Source organism: Scyliorhinus torazame, chromosome 11 (assembly GCF_047496885.1).
Source record: "Scyliorhinus torazame isolate Kashiwa2021f chromosome 11, sScyTor2.1, whole genome shotgun sequence".
Taxonomy (NCBI): domain Eukaryota; kingdom Metazoa; phylum Chordata; class Chondrichthyes; order Carcharhiniformes; family Scyliorhinidae; genus Scyliorhinus; species Scyliorhinus torazame.
In genome coordinates this window covers 20363433-20384510 of record NC_092717.1, presented here as the reverse complement: position 1 = coordinate 20384510, position 21078 = coordinate 20363433, and positions in this window count along the sequence as shown.

The window sequence follows — 21078 nt, the reverse complement described above, 5'->3', positions numbered from 1 at the left end:
TCGCTAATGCTAGTAATGTTTCGATTACATAGGACAGCGAGTACCAGGTCATAAACCTGGCACACCAAGATGCTGTAGTGTCACTGGTGACTGGCCTCTGGGTACTGCGGGATAGTGAAACATTAACGGCTGGGGGTCTTGAAGTCATGGGGTTCGCGGTCATGCGCAACCAAATGTCCAAAAGCACAAGGGTGATCCACTTGAAGGAAGTCCTCATGGCTCTTCTCTTTCCTTTTCTTTCTTTGTCTTCTCCGGTCCTGGAGTTCTGTAGAAACAAGCATAGTGTCTGTAACTATCTTTGTTTAATATCTGGTACGCTAGTGTGTCTGTCCTTTGGTGCCAATTATTCCCTTTATAATTGGTCACTATGTGTGACTCCCTCATTTTTTTTTCAAAAAACAAATTTTAGGACACGGCACACTTCCCAATAATGAACCAGTGCTGATTTAGCATTCAAATGTTCCAGGATGCAGATGGCCGGCAACCTAAAGGTTACCTGAACAAAACAAAACTTTTTTAATGAAAAATGCCAAAATGAGGTGCGTATGGGCCGCGACGGGTAAGAGTTGGATGGAGTCCCCGGGTAGGACGGCTACCAATGCCGTGTCTCTCCTACCCGAGCGTAGTTGACCAGAGGGGGGGTTTCCAGGCAGGGCGGGTCTCAAGCCGTTTCTCCACTGCCTGAGCAATCGACAAGAAATGGCAAAAAATGTAGTCATCGTGGTGGGGCTGCCGTAGTGGTTCTATCCTTCGAACCAGGAGGGCAGTTACGAACGGGCGTCTGGTTCCGTAACCAGTCTCTGCAGACAGGCTCTCAGAGGTCTCTGGTGAACTGGTGAGTCTCTGTAGACAAGTCCTCCGAGGTTTTGGCCGAATAGGCGTGGAGCAGTGAGAAAAAATTCTCCTGTCGGACATACAACATTTAACAAACTTACACACAACATAAAACATTCTGAGGTTCCATCAGAATATGGGACATCGTAAATCACATTTGGGCTGGGGTGTAACTAGCATATGGAGGGAGTGCAGCGTGACCGAAGAAGAGAGGAAGGAGGAGTGAAATAAAAATGAAGTGGCCTTGCTGAGGTAACGCTGCCATGAGAAGTGGTGGATAAGTGCTCACCGTTTGCATGGGGCAGCTGGGACCTTGTAGCTGCTGTGGGTGGTGCTCTCTTTCATATCTGGGGGTTAGTCTAGCTGGTGGGGGTCTCCTGCAATCTCGGGTGAAGTGTCCTGGCTGCCCACAGTTGTAACATGACCCCTGGGGCACATAAGGTGGAGCAGGCTCTCTGGTGCATTGTTCCCTTGGGTATGGTTGCCTGGGTGGGTGGGGGGTCGGGGCTGTTGGTGTCTTCGCTGGTTCGGGGGGGGGGCATTTGTGGGCTGATTCCGTTGCAGTATCAGGGGGGCTTGACATTCTCGTGCGAAATGTCCTAATTGTCCGCAATGATAACATTCCGGTGGTTTCTGGGGGGGGGGGGGGGGGGGGGGGGGCTGTTGCTTCCTTCGTTTACCCATACGGGGTTCTGGTGCATTTTAACTGGATGCATGTCTGCCTGCTCTTCCTCGGGTTCCCTAACTGCGGGTTTTTCTGCTTCTGCCTGCTGTTCTTCGGGATTTTTAACTGCGGGTTTGTTTTGTACAGACTGCTCCCAGGTGCGGGACAATCTTTTTAAAACCCATTTCTCATTGTGGGCTTCCTCTGAGGGGTCATAATTCGTACAGGCTGTTTGTCCTGTTTCTGTGGCATGGGAGATAAGGGTGCGGGTCCATTTGGCCATGTGGTCTGGGGACAAATGGGCACGGTCTAAGTCTCCAAAGACTGCTGCAAAGTGGATCCACAGGAGTCCAGCAAACGCTGTGGGGTGCTCGGATTTCTTTTGCCTACATTTGTTGAGGGCATCTACGGGGTCACCCCGATTATACCCGATCGCATGCAGGATCGCGGTACGCATTTCTGCAAGGGTGCCTCCTCCTACATTCTGTGGGTCGGGAAGGGCTGCTGCTACCAATGGGTCTAAACTTAAAACCATGAGCTTTACATGCTCTCGCTCATCCAGGGCGTACATGTTCGCCTGACGTCTAACTGTGGCAAAGAAATGGTGGGGGTCTGAGGGGGGAAGGAATGGTGTGATTTTATCGGTATGCGTCCCGTAATTGGGTCACTGTTAAGGGGGTGGAATATAGAAATTCCGCATCGTCTGGTGTGGCTGTGCGGCGGGTGGTTACTGGGTTCATTGGAGCTTGAACTATCTGCTGTGTGGGGGGTTGGGGCGCTTTTCTCTTTTGTGGCTTTCCCTGCGCACATGTTCCCTGAACATATCTCTGCGCTGTTTCATTCAGTTCTTCCCAATCAGGGCCGTCTTCCTGATCTAATTTTTCCCCAAAGGTTTCCTGAAAACCTTTTTGAACAGAAAGCAGTGATTGCAGCTCTGCAATCTGCTTCCGGCACTTTGCGTGGTCTAACGTGCTTTGTCTTTGTTCTGTGGTGGCAGCATGGAGTGCTCTTAATGCTGCCTTTAGATCGCTACACTGTTTCTGTAACGCTTCTACCTGTTTTCCTGTTTCCTCACATACCAGGACTGCACGTTGCATGTCCTGATAGGCCTTTTTGTATTGAGACTGGAAGCTGCTTAAATGCGCCAGACAAAACTGGTGAGCCCTTTTGGCGTCACCCACCTCTCCATCCTTTGCTGCCAATTTCCTCCTCAATTCCATATTCTCCTTTTCTACCTCGCTTACATCGACCTTACTCATCCGATGTATGCCCTCAACTTCTTTCCGGAGCATCCTAACAACCTCCTCTGTGCCTCGCAATTGTGCCAAGCAGGATGCGATTGCCATCGGCTTGCGAGCTTTCCCCAAGCTCTTTTTGTGGATCTCGCTCAGGTTCTCCCACCAAGTATGTCCTATACTCCCGGGACATGATTCCTCGTTGTCACAGAAATCATTCCAAAGGGGCCATCCTTTCCCTTTGAGATATTTCCTGATCTCTTCCTCCCAAATGGGACATTGTCCCACTCTACTGCTGCTGGTCGCTGCGACCGTAAATTCCTCTGGGTTCATTAGGCACTGCATTGCCTGCATTGCCATCTTTCCTATCCGAATGCTTCTTCTAAATTTGGAACAGGGGAGCTAAGGTGGTGCTGTAAATACGGGTACGGCTTTCGCTACTTTCTGATATACAAACGTCCGACAGTTTTGACGCAACAAAAATCTATCAGTTTTACCTTATAGCCCTGTTAGTTACACATGCATACACACACTTCCGAATTATGAGTATTGATCAGAACTGCTTGAACACTTGTGGTTTTCTGTTTCCAATTGGATCTCTAATTCAAATTCTTGGGTTCTTCCAGAGTGGTTTTCCACTTCTAGATCGGTTCCCGTCAGGATGTCGCCAAATGTTGTTGCTAACTTTAGCCTTAGTTTAATTGCTCTGTTCTATCACCTTTGCTCTTGAGTCGTCAGGTATCTTTCTGATACCGCCACATGGTTCAAGTCCAAGTAATGATCAATAATCCAGTACGCTGCTTAGTAAGAGTTAAATCAAAGCACATTTATTATATACAGTAATCAATACTCGTGCATAAATTATACGTCTAAGCTACTTCCTACAACTAACAGGCCAATACTTAACTTGGAAATGGCCCACCAGATCAGGGAAACGAATAGCCTTTCGTTCGGGTTCTGAGCCTGCGGGATTCGAAGCTGGTACCGGTTGATAGCTAGGAGCGCCTATCTCGTTGCGAGCATTGAAGTAAGACTTACGGGATGTTTCGCGATGGCTGGACCGGTCATTTTCAAGGGTTGGTCTGCGTTGCTGAGTGACCTGGTCAGAAGAAGAAGCAGAAGGGTGCAGGAGGATGCAGAGGGGTAGCAGCCGAAGGGGCGATTTGAACTTGGACTCTATTCTTATAGTCCCCAGGGGCTTCCCGCCTTTCGGGGGGGGGACCCTGTACCTGGTTCCAAGTGATTGGACTTTGTCCCAATCACTTGGTTCGATATTCTCCAATGCTGGAGCGATTCCTTGATCGATGGGCGGTCTTGAGGTGATCGTTCACCTCCCTTTGTGTTGGCTCCTGTTGGCGCCGAAAAGTCTGGGTTGGCTTTGTGTCTAAAATGTTGCACATTGTTCCCGGGCATTGCTCATTAGTATGCAGATGGCTGGTGTTTTGTTGTGCTGATGGTTCCCAGTATCAATCTTGTCTGGCCTTCCCAGAGGTGAATACACAGTCTACCTGTAGCTGCTTGTTTTAGTCCTGTTGGCTGATTTTCCCATCAGCCTTTGCCGTTTGCCATTTTAAATCGGGGTTAGCCATTCTAAATCGGGAGTTAGCCATTTTAACCGGCTACAACCTCACTTACCTCCTTTCAGACATTTGGTCATCAGACCCAATATCCTTGTATTTCTAAATGTCATTTTTTTAATAATGCTGAATTTTAGAAATAGCGTATCAACCTTTCCATTTGATTTGACCATAATTTTATTAAATTCTCACCATGCCATTCCCCTCGAACCCCTCCACCTCAGTAAAGGTAAGGTAAAGTCGCCATAGTCCCAGATGACCAATGGCTGCTTTCCCATTTGAGGGGGAGAGCTGACTGGTGGTGATTTAACCCGAGGATTGCCACACCTCAGGCGAGGGGCAAGGTTGAGAGGGCGGGGCCTTCATGAATAACCTCAGCCGGTACAGGAATTGAACCCACGTTGCTGGCTTTGCTCTGCACCACAAACCAGCTGTCTAGCAATCTGAACCGCCAAGGCAGTATTTCTACTGGATCTGATAAAAAAACAGCTGGTTCCAGATCTGGAACAAATTACTTTATAATCTCTTCATAAATGTCTTATCCTTACACTGGGAATTGGGAAGAAAGTGGCTCTAAATTAGAGGATGTAATTGTGAAAACAGTGTGCGGTTGTGGATTGCTTGAATAGTCAAGGCCACAGTGTGGCAGTGTTGGTTTAAACATCTCCACATCCATGCCTTTAAGATGGGAATATTGATGCCAATTGAATTTGTGTAGTAATTTTAACATGGATACATGTCCCAAGCCACTTCTCAGAGGCGTAAGACAAAAATGGACAAGAAAACAAACTGAGCTACTGGGAGAAGTGGTCTGAGGTTGAATCAAAAAGGTGGGCTTTAAAGAATGGCTTTTAAAAATGGAAATGTTTATGGTGGATCCCTGGGATTCAGCGGTTAAAAGTATAGTTAACATTGATCAGGTGAAGGGAGGAGACATACCATAACGTAGAGTTTAGTCGGAAATACGAAACAGCAGGAGTTGAGTCTCATGAACTTGGAATAGTTATGAGGAAAGAGCATGAAGAAAGAAACCTGGTACAGAGGGGAGCCTGGGATTAAGGCTTAATTTAGGGGTAAAGTGGAACAGCAGAGTCCAGAAGGATCCTGGGTGTTTTGGTTTCGGAAATAAAGGCAGGAGTGTTTGTTGTGGTACAGCCACATCTGATGATGGTATTGTGCAGCTAAACCGGTTTCGCTCAGGTAGCCTGAAGTCTGCTCCCCTTGACCTGAGGGAGTGAAGGTTGGGAGGGCACGTGGGGTGCCGGTGTCACACCGCAAAGATCAACCAAGATGGGAGAGAGTGAATGTTTTGCTGAGAACAAGGATGTAAAAGGTGGACATGAAGGCACAATGAAGCAAATCAACAGCTGCAGAATTATTGAGGCAAATGGTTCGCCAAGGATCGTGTTAGGATTGTGAATCATTGAAAGTGTGGCCATTTGAAGGAAGGGACAGCATAGGGCTCTTTATGAAGGGAATTTTATTCTCTCAAATACTTTTCCTAATGAATGAAAGAAACTACTGAGAATCCTGATGGTTAGAAGTGTGCTTCAACACTTCAGATGCTTTCCACATGTATTCATGAAAACATTTTATCTTGTTAGATTGCGAGTTGCTTTTACTTTTCTGTGAATTTTGTACTTTTCACAATGAGCGGTGTTGGTGCAGGGAACATTGTCCATTTCAAGCATTCTGTTTTGTAGGGATTAGTTAGAGTAAAGCTCCCTCTCCTCTGCTTCAACGAGCACACTTACCACACTATTTCTCACCTGCAGCGACTCTGAATGCAATTAACAATCCAATGTTGAATTCAGTGGTGTTGTGGTAGAAACCCAAGCTCACTGAGAACAGGATTGATACCATGCAAATTGTACCATTTTTCTCAGCACACACAGGAGATTCTTACTCCATCCCTTTGTGGTGAATAGGAAAGGTGCAAGGCTAATGGTCAGGACTGCACCATTCAGTTCCCTAACTTACCTTTACAGTTTTAAACCCAAATGTTTCTTTAATGACACCATCCAGGTACACCATGTGAAAAACGGGTTGCATTAGAAAGAAAGAATTATATGGAATTTACAGCACTGAAAGATGCCATTTGGTTTAGCAAGTCCATGCCAAGGTTTATATTCCACAGGAATCTCCTTTCACCTTCATCAAGCTGCATCAACATGTGTTTCCCTTCCTTTCTCCCTCGTGTCCCTGCAAATGCACCTCTGCGAGTCACCTCAACAACTTCTTGTGGTAGTGAGTTCCACATTTCAACCTCTCTCTGGGTAAAGAATGTTTCCATGAGTTCCTTATCAGATTGATGAGTGACCATCTTACATTTATGGACACTAGATTTGGTCTTGTCTGGAAGTGGAAAAGTCTTCTCAATTTTTGCCCTATCAGAACTTTTTTATCAACTTTAAAGACCTTCATCAGATGGCCCTTCAGTTTTCTTCTTTTCTGTAGAAAACATCCCCATGTTGTTCAATCTTTCCTGATGGATACAACTTTTCAATCTGTCATTCTCCTTTGTAGCTTCTACAGAGCCCTTATTTTATTTTTATAATATGGAGCCCAGAACTCGTCACAATATTGTTTAATCTAGGCATTAAACATGACTTCTCTATTTTTAAATTCTATATAGATCTAGAAATGAACTCCAGTGCTTTACTCACCTACAATGCTACTCTTGTTCCTCTGTTTCATTGAGGCACTTCCTTTCCAACCAATATGAAGCCTCCATCTTCTTGGGTGACTTTGGGGGACTGTGTGGAGTTTGCACGTTCTTGCCATGTCTGCGTGGGTTTCCTCCGGGCGCTCCGGTTTCTTCTCACAGCCAGTTGCCTCAGCGCCGTAGGCAACTGTGCTAACTACCATGCTGCCCTGCCTCTTGGGGATAAGGAAGGGATTGGGCCCAGATAGGGTACTCTTTCAAAGGATCGTGCAGACCTGATGGGCTGAATGGCTTCCTTCTGCACTGTAGGGATTCTATGATTCTTCCTACCGAATTGCCACCTTCTACTCATTTATATTGAAGTTTATATTTGTACTGCTATTTGCCTATCACTTTATCAAACTAACTTGCAATGCAAATACACTTTGTTCTTTCCTCCCCGAATCTCTTGTTCTCCATCTGTTACATCATAAAATATATGTTTTTTGCACATCCCCTCGGTGTATTTCCAGTTTTTACTTAGGATGAGTGAGGTTGCATTAATATAGCACCATTCAGACTTCCGGGTGCGGCGATGACCAGCTAAGTCGCACGTTTCGGCAGCTCCCGGTGGAAAGGACTTTTGGGCTCTCAATAGGAGCCCCAACGGCAATTTTAACGGCTAAAAACACTGTGCGGTAAACCAGAAGGGAATCCCCCCTGGACACAGATGGAAAAAGGAGAGGAAAGTGGCCGGATTGCGGTGGATCCTCTAGAGCAGCGGCCAGGAAGGCAGGCACAAAGCAAGATGGCGTCGGAAGGAGGCAGTTTAATATGGTGCCCTGACCAACAAGAGTTCCTGCGGCGTTGCGTGGAAGAACTTAAAAAGGAGATGAAGAAGGAGCTGTTGGCCCCGATATTACAGGCGATTGAAGGGCTAAAGGAGGAGCAAAAGACCCAGGAGCAGGAGCTTCGGGTCGTGAGGCAAAGGCTGCTGAGAATGAGGACGACATACAGGGCCTGGTGGTGAAGACAGAGATGCATGAGGCACAACACAAAAGGTGTGTGGAAAGGCTGGAGGTGCTGGAGAATAATGCGAGGAGGAAGAATTTAAGGATTCTTGGTCTTCCCGAAGGTGCAGAAGGGGCGGACGTCGGGGCATATGTGAGCACGATGCTGCACTCGTTAATGGGATCGGAGGCCCCGACGGGCCCGTTGGAGGTGGAGGGAGCCTATCGAGTTATGGCGCGAAGACCGAGGGCTGGAGAAATTCCTCGAGCCATAGTGGTGAGATTTCTCCGATATAAGGACAGAGAGATGGTCCTCAGATGGGCAAAGAAAAGTCGGAGCAGTATGTGGGAGAACGCGGTGATCCGCGTATATCAAGATTGGAGTGCGGAGGTGGCGAGAAGGAGGGCAAGCTTTAATCGGGCCAAGGCGGTGCTGCACAAAAGGAAGGTTAAATTTGGAATGCTGCAGCCGGCAAGACTGTGGGTCACACATCAAGGGAAACACCACTACTTTGAAACGGCAGAAGAGGCGTGGACATTTATTGTCGAGGAGAACCTGGAATAAGCGGGCTAGAAAAAGAACGTTTGGGACAAAGTGGTGGGGCGAATATGTGGGGTGAAGAGGGGGAAACGGAGAGGAAAGATGATCTGGAACATGATTTCCCAAGTTGTTAATCCTGCGACCCTGTAACTTTTCTCTCTTCCCCATGTCGTGGGGGAGGGGGGGAGGGGGGATGAGGAGCTGGGGGCGCTGGCCATTGGGGGCGGGGCCAAATGGGAAGCGCGGGCTTTGTTCCCGCGCTATGGTAATCATGGCGGGAACAGGGAAGCAGGAAGGAGGGGGCCTCGCACAGTGGGAGCCGTGGTCACGGGGGGATGCCGAGGTCGGCCAGAGTTTGCTGACTTCTGGGAGCAATATGGGGGGTGCAATTACGCTAGTGAGGGATCTAGTGGGGGGCGGGGGGTGGGTTAACTGGGTTGCTGCTGCTGGGGAGAAGGTGGAGCTGGTATGGAGTGGGGTGGTCGAGGTGGTAGGGCGCCGTTGGGGGGAGATACGGCTACGTGGGAACCGGGTGAGGAGCTGGATTGAAAAAGGAGATGGCTAGTCGACAAGGGGGTGGGGGTAAAGAGCCCCCCGACCCGGCTGATCACGTGGAATGTGAGAGGGCTGAACGGGCCGATAAAGAGGGCACGGGTACTCGCACACCTAAAGAAACTTAAGGCAGATGTGGTTATGCTGCAGGAGACGCATCTGAAACTGATAGACCAGGTAATACTACGCAAAGGATGGGTGGGGCAGGTGTTTCATTCGGGGCTAGACGCAAAAAACAGGGGGGTGGCTATATTAGTGGGGAAGCGGGTAATGTTTGAGGCAAAGACCGTAGTGGCGGATAGTGGGGGCAGATACGTGATGGTGAGTGGCAAATTGCAAGGGGAGGCGGTGGTCTTAGTGAATGTATATGCCCCGAACTGGGATGATGCCAACTTTATGAGGCGTATGTTAGGACGTATCCCGGACCTAGAGGTGGGGAAGTTGGTAATGGGTGGAGATTTTAATACGGTGCTGGACCCAGGGCTGGACAGATCGAGGTCCAGGACCGGAAGGAGGCCGGCTGCAGCTAGGGTGCTTAAGGACTTTATGGAGCAGATGGGAGGAGTAGACCCCTGGAGATTTAGTAGACCTAGGAGTAAGGAGTTTTCGTTTTTCTCCTATGTCCACAAAGTTTATTCACGGATAGACTTTTTTGTTTTGGGAAGGGCACTGATCCCGAAGGTGACGGGGACGGAGTACACGGCTATAGCTATTTCGGATCACGCTCCACATTGGGTGGACCTGGAGATAGGGGAGGAAAAAGAACAGCGTCCACCCTGGAGAATGGACATGGGATTATTGGCAGATGAGGGGGTGTGTTTAAGGGTGAGGGGGTGTATTGAAAGGTACTTGGAACTCAATGATAATGGGGAGGTTCAGGTGGGAGTGGTCTGGGAGACGCTGAAGGCAGTGGTTAGAGGGGAGCTGATATCTATTAGGGCACATAAAGAAAAGCAGGAGGGTAGGGAAAGGGAGCGGTTGTTGAAAGAACTTCTGAGGGTGGACAGACAATATGCGGAGGCACCGGAGGAGGGACTGTACAGGGAAAGGCAAAGGCTACATGTAGAATTTGACTTGTTGACTACGGGTAATGCAGAGGCACAATGGAGGAAGGCACAGGGTGTACAGTACGAATATGGGGAGAAGGCGAGCAGGTTGCTGGCCTACCAACTGAGGAAAAGGGGAGCAGCGAGGGAGATGGGGGGGTGAGAGATGAGGAGGGAGAGATGGAGCGGGGAGCGGAGAGAGTGAATGGAGTGTTCAAGGCATTTTATGAAAGATTATATGAAGCTCAGCCCCCGGATGGGAAGGAGAGAATGATGTGCTTTCTGGATCAGCTGGAATTTCCTAAGGTGGAGGAGCAGGAGAGGGCGGGGCTGGGAGCACAGATTGAGACGGAGGAAGTAGTGAAAGGGATTGGGAGCATGCAGGCGGGGAAGGCCCCGGGACCAGACCGATTCCCAGTTGAATTCTATCGGAAATATATGGACTTGCTGGCCCCGCTACTGATGAGAACCTTTAATGAGGCGAGGGAAAGGGGGCAGCTGCCCCCGACTATGTCAGAGGCAACGATACCGCTCCTCCTAAAGAAGGAAAAAGACCCGCTGCAATGCGGGTCCTAAAGGCCTATTTCCCTCCTGAATGTGGGCGCTAAGATTCTGGCCAAGGTAATGGCAACGAGGATAGAGGATTGTGTCCCGGGGGTGGTTCATGAGGACCAAACTGGGTTTGTGAAGGGGAGACAGCTGAATACAAATATACGGAGGCTGCTAGGGGTAATGATGATGCCCCCACCAGAGGGGGAAGCGGAGATAGTGGTGGCGATGGATGCCGAGAAAGCATTTGATAGAGTGGAGTGGGATTATTTGTGGGAGGTGCTGAGGAGATTTGGCTTTGGAGATGGGTATATCAGATGGGTACAGTTGCTGTATAGGGCCCCAATGGCGAGCGTGGTCACGAATGGACGGGGGTCTGATTATTTTCGGCTCCATAGAGGGACGAGGCAGGGATGTCCTCTGTCCCCGTTATTGTTTGCACTGGCGATTGAGCCCCTGGCCATAGCATTGAGGGGTTCTAGGAAGTGGAGGGGAGTACTCAGGGGAGGAGAAGAACACCGGGTATCTCTGTATGTGGGTGATTTGTTGCTATATGTGGCGGACCCGGCGGAGGGGATGCCAGAGATAATGAGGATACTTGGGGAGTTTGGGGATTTTTCAGGGTATAAATTGAACATGGGGAAAAGTGAGTTGTTTGTGGTGCATCCAGGGGAGCAGAGTAGAGAAATAGAGGATTTACCGTTGAGGAAGGTAACAAGGGACCTTCGGTACTTGGGGATCCAGATAGCCAAGAATTGGGGTACATTACATAGGCTTAATTTAACGCGGTTGGTGGAACAGATGGAGGAGGATTTCAAGAGATGGGACATGGTGTCCCTGTCACTGGCAGGGAGGGTGCAGGTGGTTAAAATGGTGGTCCTCCCGAGATTCCTTTTTGTGTTTCAGTGCCTCCCGGTGGTGGTCACGAAGGCTTTTTTCAAAAGAATCGAGACGAGTATTATGAGTTTTGTGTGGGCCGGGAAGACCCCGAGAGTGAGGAGGGGATTTTTGCAGCGTAGTAGGGACAGGGGGGGGCTGGCACTACCGAGCCTAAGTGAGTACTACTGGGCCGCCAATATTTCAATGGTGTGTAAGTGGATGGGAGAAGAGGAGGGAGCGGCGTGGAAGAGATTGGAGAGGACGTCCTGCAGTGGGACTAGCCTACAAGCTATGGTGACGGCACCGTTGCCGTTCTCACCGAAGAAATACACCACAAGCCCGGTGGTGGTGGCTACATTGAAAATTTGGGGGCAGTGGAGACGGCATAGGGGAAAGACGGGAGCCTCGGTGTGGTCCCCGATAAGAAATAACCATAGGTTTATTCCGGGGAGAATGGATGGGGGATTTGGACCATGGCAAAGAGCAGGGGTAGCACAATTGAGAGATCTGTTCGTAGATGGGACGTTTGCGAGTCTGGGAGCACTGACGGAAAAATATGGGTTACCCCAAGGGAATGCATTTCGGTATATGCAACTGAGGGCTTTTGCGAGGCAACAGGTGAGGGAATTCCCGCAGCTCCCGACGCAGGAGGTGCAGGATAGAGTGATCTCAGAGACATGGGTGGGGGATGGTAAGGTGTCGGACATATATAGGGAAATGAGGGACGAGGGGGAGATCATGGTCGATGAGCTGAAAGGGAAATGGGAAGAAGAGCTGGGGGAGGAGATTGAGGAGGGGCTGTGGGCTGATGCCCTACGTAGGGTAAACTCATCGTCCTCGTGTGCCAGGCTAAGCCTGATACAATTTAAGGTGTTACACAGGGCGCATATGACTGGAGCACAGCTCAGTAAATTTTTGGGGGTAGAGGATAGGTGTGCGAGATGCTCGAGAAGCCCAGCGAATCACACCCACATGTTCTGGTCATGCCCGGCACTACAGGGGTTTTGGGTGGGGGTGGCAAAGGTGCTTTCGAAGGTGGTGGGGGTCTAGGTCGAACTAAGCTGGGGGTTGGCTATATTTGGGGTTGCAGAAGAGCCGGGAGTGCAGGAGGCGAGAGAGGTTGATGTTTTGGCCTTTGCGTCCCTAGTAGCCCGGCGAAGGATATTGTTAATGTGGAAGGAAGCCAAACCCCCGGGTGTGGAGACCTGGATAAACGACATGGCAGGGTTTATAAAGTTAGAACGGATTAAGTTCGTACTAAGGGGTTCGGCTCAAGGGTTCACCAGGCGGTGGCAACCGTTCGTCGACTACCTCACAGAAAGATAGAGGGAATGGAAAAGAAGAAGACAACAGCAGCAACCCAGGGGGGAGGGGGGGGAGGGGGGGGGGGGGGAGAGGAATCGGATGGACTCTCAGGGGTGTCATTGTATATGTATAGGCACTTGTTTTAGGTAATGTATATTGGACTGTTGGATTGTATTTTTGGAGAGTATTTATTTTTGACCAGGCAGTTGCCATTTAGTTTGGGTTTTGTTTCTGTTCATATATTATTTATTTATTTGTTTAAAACTGGCCACTGTTATTTATATTGCTTTATTGTTGTTTAAAAGAAACACTACGTACTGTTATGTTTGGCCAAAAAATCTTGAATAAAATATATTTTTAAAAAATATATAGCACCATTCACGGTAGTCCCCAAATGCTTCGTACCGAATTAAGTACTTTTGAAGTATAATTATTGTTGTGATGTAGGGAAATGCAGAACTTTGTACACAACAGGGTATCACAGACGCCAATGAGATAAATGACCAGGTAATGACCTGGATTTTGGCAGAGTCATGGAGACGCCACACCTTTTCCAAAATGACGCTGTGACCCGGGATCCCCATTTCCAACAGATCCTATTTACGCAAGTGGAGGAAATGGGGCAGGATTTCATTCAGACATATGGCAAACCCAAACCCAACAGGGCTACTTCAACTTAGTGTTAACTTCAAACAGACCCCATTTATTTTGCTGGAGCGAATTCCCGTTTCCTCCAGTATCTGACCTTTGATTTTAAGGGGAGATATGAATGTGCATTAAAGGTGGATAAGGTCTGTGGAACTGTCAAGTTATTTAAAACCCCTGGTCTTTAAATTTGGGGAGAAACAGCCTGTTGTTCCTGTGTTGAAAAAACTAGGTACTTGCAATTTCAATAGCCGTTTGTTGACATAGGTCTGACACCTATCATTATAGTATTATTCTTGACTGCTTTCACAATCTATCATTATCATTGTGGAGGCTGTAAATTCACAGGGTGAAATTTATGACACGTCCAGGGATTATTAAGGGATTTGCTGTCTTTGATGTGTAGCAATGTATGCAGATGTTTGTTTTTATGAGATTAAGTACTCAAAGGGTTTATCAATGTATTTTTCTTGTAGTGGAGTCTGTAATAGATACTTAGATTTTTATCATACCATGGCTCCTGAGATCCGCCTGTGGTGGTTGTGAGTGAATAGATAGCAAAGGGTGATGGGTGGGGGCCATGGGTTGAAATGAGTTGACACTAATTGACATAAGGGATTAAGGGGCCATGCGGCGCAGTAGATGATCTTAGGTTGGCATGGAAGGGGCAAGGATGGGGGCATGAATGGGACATGGGGTGAGTGATGAGAGTTGAGGGCCTAACTTTTTATTGCAACTGGGACAAAGGCTGAGAGCACCAGCCCACCTTGGCACAGCGGTTCCTGTGGGTACCTCCAAACCGTCTCTGGGGACAGTGGGCATAACTATGGCACGCACCCACTCCCCTCCACCTGCCCCAGAACAGAATCTGGCCACTCGGGGCTGGTTTTGTTTCCAGAGGCAGGTGCACTGTGCTGGGAAATTTTCCAACTCTTGAGATTACACCTTGAGAGTGACAATTCAGGCCCACGTTTTGAAGGATATTGGTTGATGGACAATGATACGAGCATTCAGGAAGCCAGGACCTTGGATTAACATCTAATCCAAAGGATCGTAAATTGGACGGAGCAATATTGCCTCAACTGGCCCCCACTGCACTGGGAGTGATAACGTCATGTGTCCCTACAGTAGGTTTGTAACCAAAATAGGGGCAAGTATTCAACCACTGGAACAATAGCTTACACCGAGCATTAGTCTATCCTGAGCAAAGCTTTTGTAGATTGGGAGCTGCTTGTAAAACCTTGGCTTCCGTCCTTGGGAAGAAGCCAATTTGTTACGGTCGCAAAAGCGTAAGAAAGTGAATCAATCACTTTTTTTTTTATAACTGACTCACTGAAAGGGTGAGACTGAAATGTCAACGATGTGTACTAAGTTGTTTTTTTTTACATCCACCGACCAATCGGGTCTTCTGCCAAATGCAGCTCAGATTAGAAGCAGCTGATTTGCTCTGTGAGTCAGTCTGTCAGTGTCACACCCCTTGACTTGCCCGCATGAGGAGACATCTGATCTTTTCTCAGCCCCTCCCTGTGCAGGTGTGGTTCAGACTGCAAACTCAGCCAAATGAGATAATGAAATGTGCATGCCTCAACCTTGGACTCTCGTGTATTCATGTTCGAGTGCTTAACCCCAAGTGTGACTCACTCTAAGGTAGAAAAAGAGGAACGATGCTACATTCTCCCATAATGAGTTTCTGCTCGAATAAACCAAGCCTCATATTCCTAATCCGATCGGTAATTAGATAAGTGATACGGCACTTGCATACGCAGGTACCTGACAAGTTCCAGGTTTGATCCTGCTGAACTATCTTATCTTCTTTTTGGGCTCTGGCCTCATTGACCTAAATGTAAGAAAGAAGAATTTTGGTTTTGGCCCACACTTCTGAACACTGATCAATGACCTCTCCTGTGAAATGCATATGCAGATATATGGAAACTATAGCAGGCGTGGCTCGAATTACCTCCAGCATATTTGAATATGCAATGTCCAGGCTTGAATGGAGAGGAGCAGCCACTTGGGTGGGACACCTAAGGACCGTCAGTGCCTATGAGCTGCACTTATGAATCCCTGCCTTCAAGTCAAGAGGCAAATTGAGAATAAATCAGTTGATATGAAGCTGGCAAATGGAGGCTATATGCAAATATTTTTATTCATTCACAGATGTAGACATCACTGGCTCGGCCAGCATTTATTGCCAAGCCCTAACTGCCCTTGGACTGAATGGCTCAGCTACTTGTGTGTCAAAAACATTGCTGTGGGTCTGATGTAGGTCAGGCCAGGTAAAGACAGCAGATTTCCTTCCTGGACAATCATTTTGTGGTTACCATTAAATTTTAATTGGATTTGCCATGATGGGATTTTTAAAAAAATAGTCTTATTGGAGTTTTTCCATTTTTACAAGTAACGCAGCAAGCCCTCAAAACTGGAACAGTACGGCATGAATATTTCTCCATATATGAATGGAGAAAAAGACAGGAGGACACCAATGTATTTGGTTCACCATTTGTACAAAAAACCCATTGAAAGGACAAGTGAAAGGCTGGGGCAAAAGGGGATAAAGCTATGAAAGAACGGTGCACATTTTGCGTACAGTATGTTAAAGGCAGTGTTACATAGCTTACGGGAAACCTTGTAGGAGCAAACCAGACATTACGGAGCCTATATGAGAAAGGGCTCCTATACGTTTTGGAATGCACCCAACTTGGGTCAGAGTATGCATATTAGGAATTCCATTGGGATACATTTCATGATCATTTTGTGCCAATTCTGAATGGAAGGAAATTTATTGCGAATCCAGGAGCAGACAATATTCTACCATACTGCAAGTGTTAGGATATTATACAGCCGTTTTTAATTAGCTTCAATTATCTTTCTATCTGGGAGCCCCAGAATTAAGAACAAAGGATCAGAACATCTTCTCAAGCTTTTTAAGTACATCGGACCAATGTGTGTAGTTTCCCTCAAGTACTTTGCACTTTTGGCACAGTCAGGATATGGTAGGGTCAACCCTGTGTCTTAAGTTTGGCGCGATATGCAGGTGGTGTAATATTTTAAACTGAGTCTCCTTTGTTCTGTTGCAGGCTGAGATTCTATTGGCATTTTCCCATATATATATTTTTTTAAATAAATTTAGAGTACCCAATTATTTTTTTTCCAATTAAGGGGTAATTTAGCGTGGCCAATCCACCTAACCTGCACATCTTTGGGTTGTGGGGGTGAAATCCACGCAGACATGGGGAGAATGTGCAAACTCCACATGGACAGTGACCCAGGGTCCTTAGCACCCCAGTCCCAGTACTATCCACTGCGCCACATGCCACCCCATTTTCCCATATATTGCCCCAAGTCTCCTTAACAATATTCACTGCCAAGTCTTCTTCCCAAAACTCCAGAGACTCGAGTATATCCACACATGATCTAGAATATAGAGTGTCATAAAACTTGCTGATTAATTATTCCGGTTCCGTGGATATCAGGATTTTTCCATCAAGGAGACATAGCGGCGTGATGCAGAGATGTCTCCTTAAGGATAAAGTCTGATAAAGGAGTATCTTGGTATATCAAATTGTTGACATAGTTGCTCGAAAGGTAACAAGGAAGCACCACTAAACATATTGCCCAGCCCACAAAAACCTCGATCCCTCCAGATAGCAAATTCATGGTCCATAAGACGTGGTGGGAATCCAGATTGCCCTGAATGGGGGAAAGCGGAAGTTAAATTAGATCTCCCTTCCAGCAAACGGATCATCCTCCACGCTTTGAGTGTGAATGATTACAGGCCTTTCACACTTGACAGGCAGAGCCTTGAAATCCCTGAGAAGGACTTCCGGTTGCGGCTATGCCTAGGTAGGTCGCACATTCGGCAGCTCCCGCCGGGAACAAACTTTTGGGCTCTTCAGAGGGGCCCCAACGGCAATTGTTCGACGGCTTCCAGTGTGGGAAGGTGACAGCAAGGTCCCCCCGACATTATATGGATTGGACCAGGAGTGGAGCGGTTAAAAAAATGATCCTGGTGCAGCGGAAAGTGCGAGGGAGGAAAAGCAAGATGGCGGCGGGTGGAGACCAAGCAGCGTGGGCGCAGTGGTCACAGGAGCGGCAGTTGTTTCTTAAACGCTGCTTTGAGGAGCTGAGGACAGAAATGCTGGCGCCAATAAAGTCGGCGATTGAGAAGCTTGTGGAGACCCAGAAGGCCCAAGGGGCGGCGATCCGGGAGGTGCGGCAGAAGGCCTCAGAGAACGAGGACGAGATCTTGGGCCTAGCAGTGAAGGTGGAGGCGCCCAAGGCGCTGCACAAGAGGTGGGCGGAAAAATTTGAGGACCTGAAGAATAGGTCGAGGAGGAAGAATCTTCGGATTCTGGGTCTCCCTGAAGGAGTGGAGGGGCCTGATGCCGGGGCATACATGAGCACGATGCTCAATTCGCTGATGGGCGCGGAAGCTTTCCAGAAGCCCCTGGAGCTGGATGGGGCTCATCGGGTCCTGGCAAGGAGACCCAAAGCCAACGAGCCGCCAAGGGCTGTAGTGGTGAGGTTCCACCGCTTTATGGACAGAGAGTGTGTCCTGAGATGGCCCAAAAAAGAGCGGAGCAGCAGCTGGGAGAACACGGAGATCCAAATTTACAAGGACTGGAGTGCGGAGGTGGCTAAGAAAAGGGCTGGTTTCAACCGGGCTCAGGCAATGCTCCATCGGAAGGGGTGAAGTTGTGGCTCACGTTCCAAGATCGGCACCACTATTTTGAAACGCCTGATGAGGCATGGAACTTTAAACAGACTGAAAAGTTGGATTCAAACAGAGGGTTTGTCGTGGGGGGATGTTTACTGTGTTTACTGCGTTTGGGGAATGTTCTTTTTGTTTTGGTGCTGGGTGGGGACAGGTGAATGGATTTGATGTGGGGGCTGTGGGAGAGTGTGGGCATCGGTGTTGGGGGGCAGGGCCCCGCGGAGGAAGAGGGGGGTGGAGGCCCGGGGATGGGGAGTTGGGGTAAGGCCGCAAAAAGGAGCTGCGCCAGAGGGGACGGGGCCGGCTCAGGAAAGCACGGGCTTTTTCCCGTGTTAGGGAAGGATGCGGGCGGGGTCGGGGGAAGGGCGGTGCTGGAGAGGAGCGCACACTGACTGCCAAGGGATGGGGGGATTCTCACACTGGGGGGTTGATGGAATGGCGGGCGAGGCCGGGGTCAGCAGGAGTCAGCTGACTTACAGGAGTGTCATGGGGGGAGCAAAATGACTAGATGAGGATCTAGCCGGGGGGGGGGGGGGGGGGGGGGGGGGGGGGATGACTGGGTTGCTGCTGCATTGGCCAAAGGACAGCTGGAAGTAGGAGAGGTAGTCGTGGGAGTCCACCGCCTGGGGGACTGGAGAGTGCGGGAGGCGCGGGCATGTGGCTGGCCTAGAAAAGGAGATGGCTAGTCGGCAGGGAGAGGGGGGGGGGGTGGCGAGCAGCCCCCCGATCCGGCTGATAACTTGGAATGTGAGGGGCCTGAACGGGCTGGTCAAGAGGGCCCGGGTGTTCGTGCACTTACAGGGACTGAAGGCAGGCGTGGTTATGCTCCAGGAGACACATCTGAAGGTGGCAGATCAGGTTAGGCTGAGAAAGGGATGGGTAGGGCAGGTCTTTCATTCAGGGCTGGATGCGAAGAACAGAAGGGTTGCAATACTGGTGGGGAAGTGGGTGTCGTTCGAGGCACTGAATATTGTAGTGGATAATGGAGGTCGATATGTGATGGTGAGTGGTAGGTTGAAGGGGGTGCGGGTGGTACTGGTGAACGTATATGCCCTGAATTGGGATGATGCCGGATTTATGAAACGCATATGACATGGCAGGGTTCATCCAGGATGAAGAAGGGTTCTATCTGACCTATTCTCGTATGAATCAAAGAAGAGAAGCTAACTGTCGTGTTGGGTGTTCCGCTGTACAGACGAACCAACACGGTTGTAGATGGTACAATTCTGTTTCATTACTCTTGATAACAACATCTGTAAACTTATGACTGTGGTTCGTAATTTACCCGTTAACCTGTGGACCTAGCCCTAACACTATCTTAGAGAGACACTCAGCACATGGTGTATGTTTGAGTGGCACGCTGTGAGCTCTGTGCCCTGAGCTGTCCCCTGCTGGAATCCGCGTTCCCCGGTTTATAGCGCGTGTGCTCTCACTGGTGATTGGCTGTGATGTTGCGTGTGTGTTGATTGGTCTGTTGATCTGTCCATCAGTGTGTATGTGTGTTTGCACCATGATATGTTTATCTGAATATCATGACATCCCCCCTTTTTACAAGAATATATGCCTATGTGGTAATAAATATTGGTGTGTACTGAGTGCAGATGAATATGTGTGTGCAATATCTACAACATGTACATGAGGCTAAACTATATACATAGGAAGGTGTCAGGTGCAACATAGCAATGAGGTTGTACCATAAACAAAACAAGTGCAATCATCAAACATCGAAAATGAATTCCTGTAACGACAAAAAGAGAAACACATTAACATTGTGGCATAACACTTTAGTGAGTCCAATGTGCAAACAGGCTCATCAGTCCAGCCTAGTAGGTGGGCGACGAATTTGGGTTGACCGCCTCAAGGGTGGGTTAGGATCCACCGGCTGAGGAATGGGCCTGGCCACAGGCGAGAGAGGAATGGGCATGGTGGCAGGAAGTTCCACAAAGTTGACATCGGAGACAACAGGAGGGCATGGCACTGGTGCATGATCACGTAGCGAGCGCGGAAGGAGCTGAAGAGCCCGGCGATTATGCCGGCGAATGGAGCCGTCAGACATGCGAACCAGGAACGAGCGGGGAGCCACGCAGCAGAGAACTTCGGCAGTTACCGTTCAGCCACCCTCTGGTAGGTGGATTCGGACGGTGTCTCCAGGCGCCAAGGCAGGAAGATCAGTTTCCCGAGTGTCATGTGCCACCTTCTGCTGAGCACGCTGCTGTCGCATCCTCTGCAGTACTGGAGCATGGCCGGGTTTAGGAACATGAATGGACGGTACAGTGGTCCTGAGGGTGCGACCCATCAACAGCTGGGAATGTGAGAGGCCAGTGGACAGTGGGGCTGAGCGATAGGCCAGCAGGGTTAAACAGAAATCTGATCCGGCATCAGCAGCCTTGCAGAGGAGCCACTTGACGATATGGACGCCCTTTTCCGCCTTGCCATTTGACTGGGGATGCAGAGGGCTGGACGTCACATGTGTGAAGCCATACGAAGCGGCAAAAGAAGACCATTCTTGGCTCGCAAAACAGGGCCCATTGTCCGACATGATGGTAAGCGGAATGCCATGGCGAACAAAGGTTTCCTTGCATCACCTGATGACAGCTGACGATGTCAAATCGTGCAGGCGTACGACCTCTGGATAATTTGAAAAATAATCAATTATGATGACGTAGTCCCTGCCGAGCGCATGAAAGAGGTCCACACCCACCTTCGCCCAGTGGGACGTGACCAACTCATGGGGCTGAAGCGTCTCAGGGGGTTGCGCCGGCTGAAACCTTTGGCAGGTGGGGCAGTTGAGCACCATGTTGGCGATGTCGTCGCTGATGCCCGGCCAGTATACAGCTTCTGCCTGCACTTCTCAACCCCAAGATGGCCTTCGTGTAATTGTTC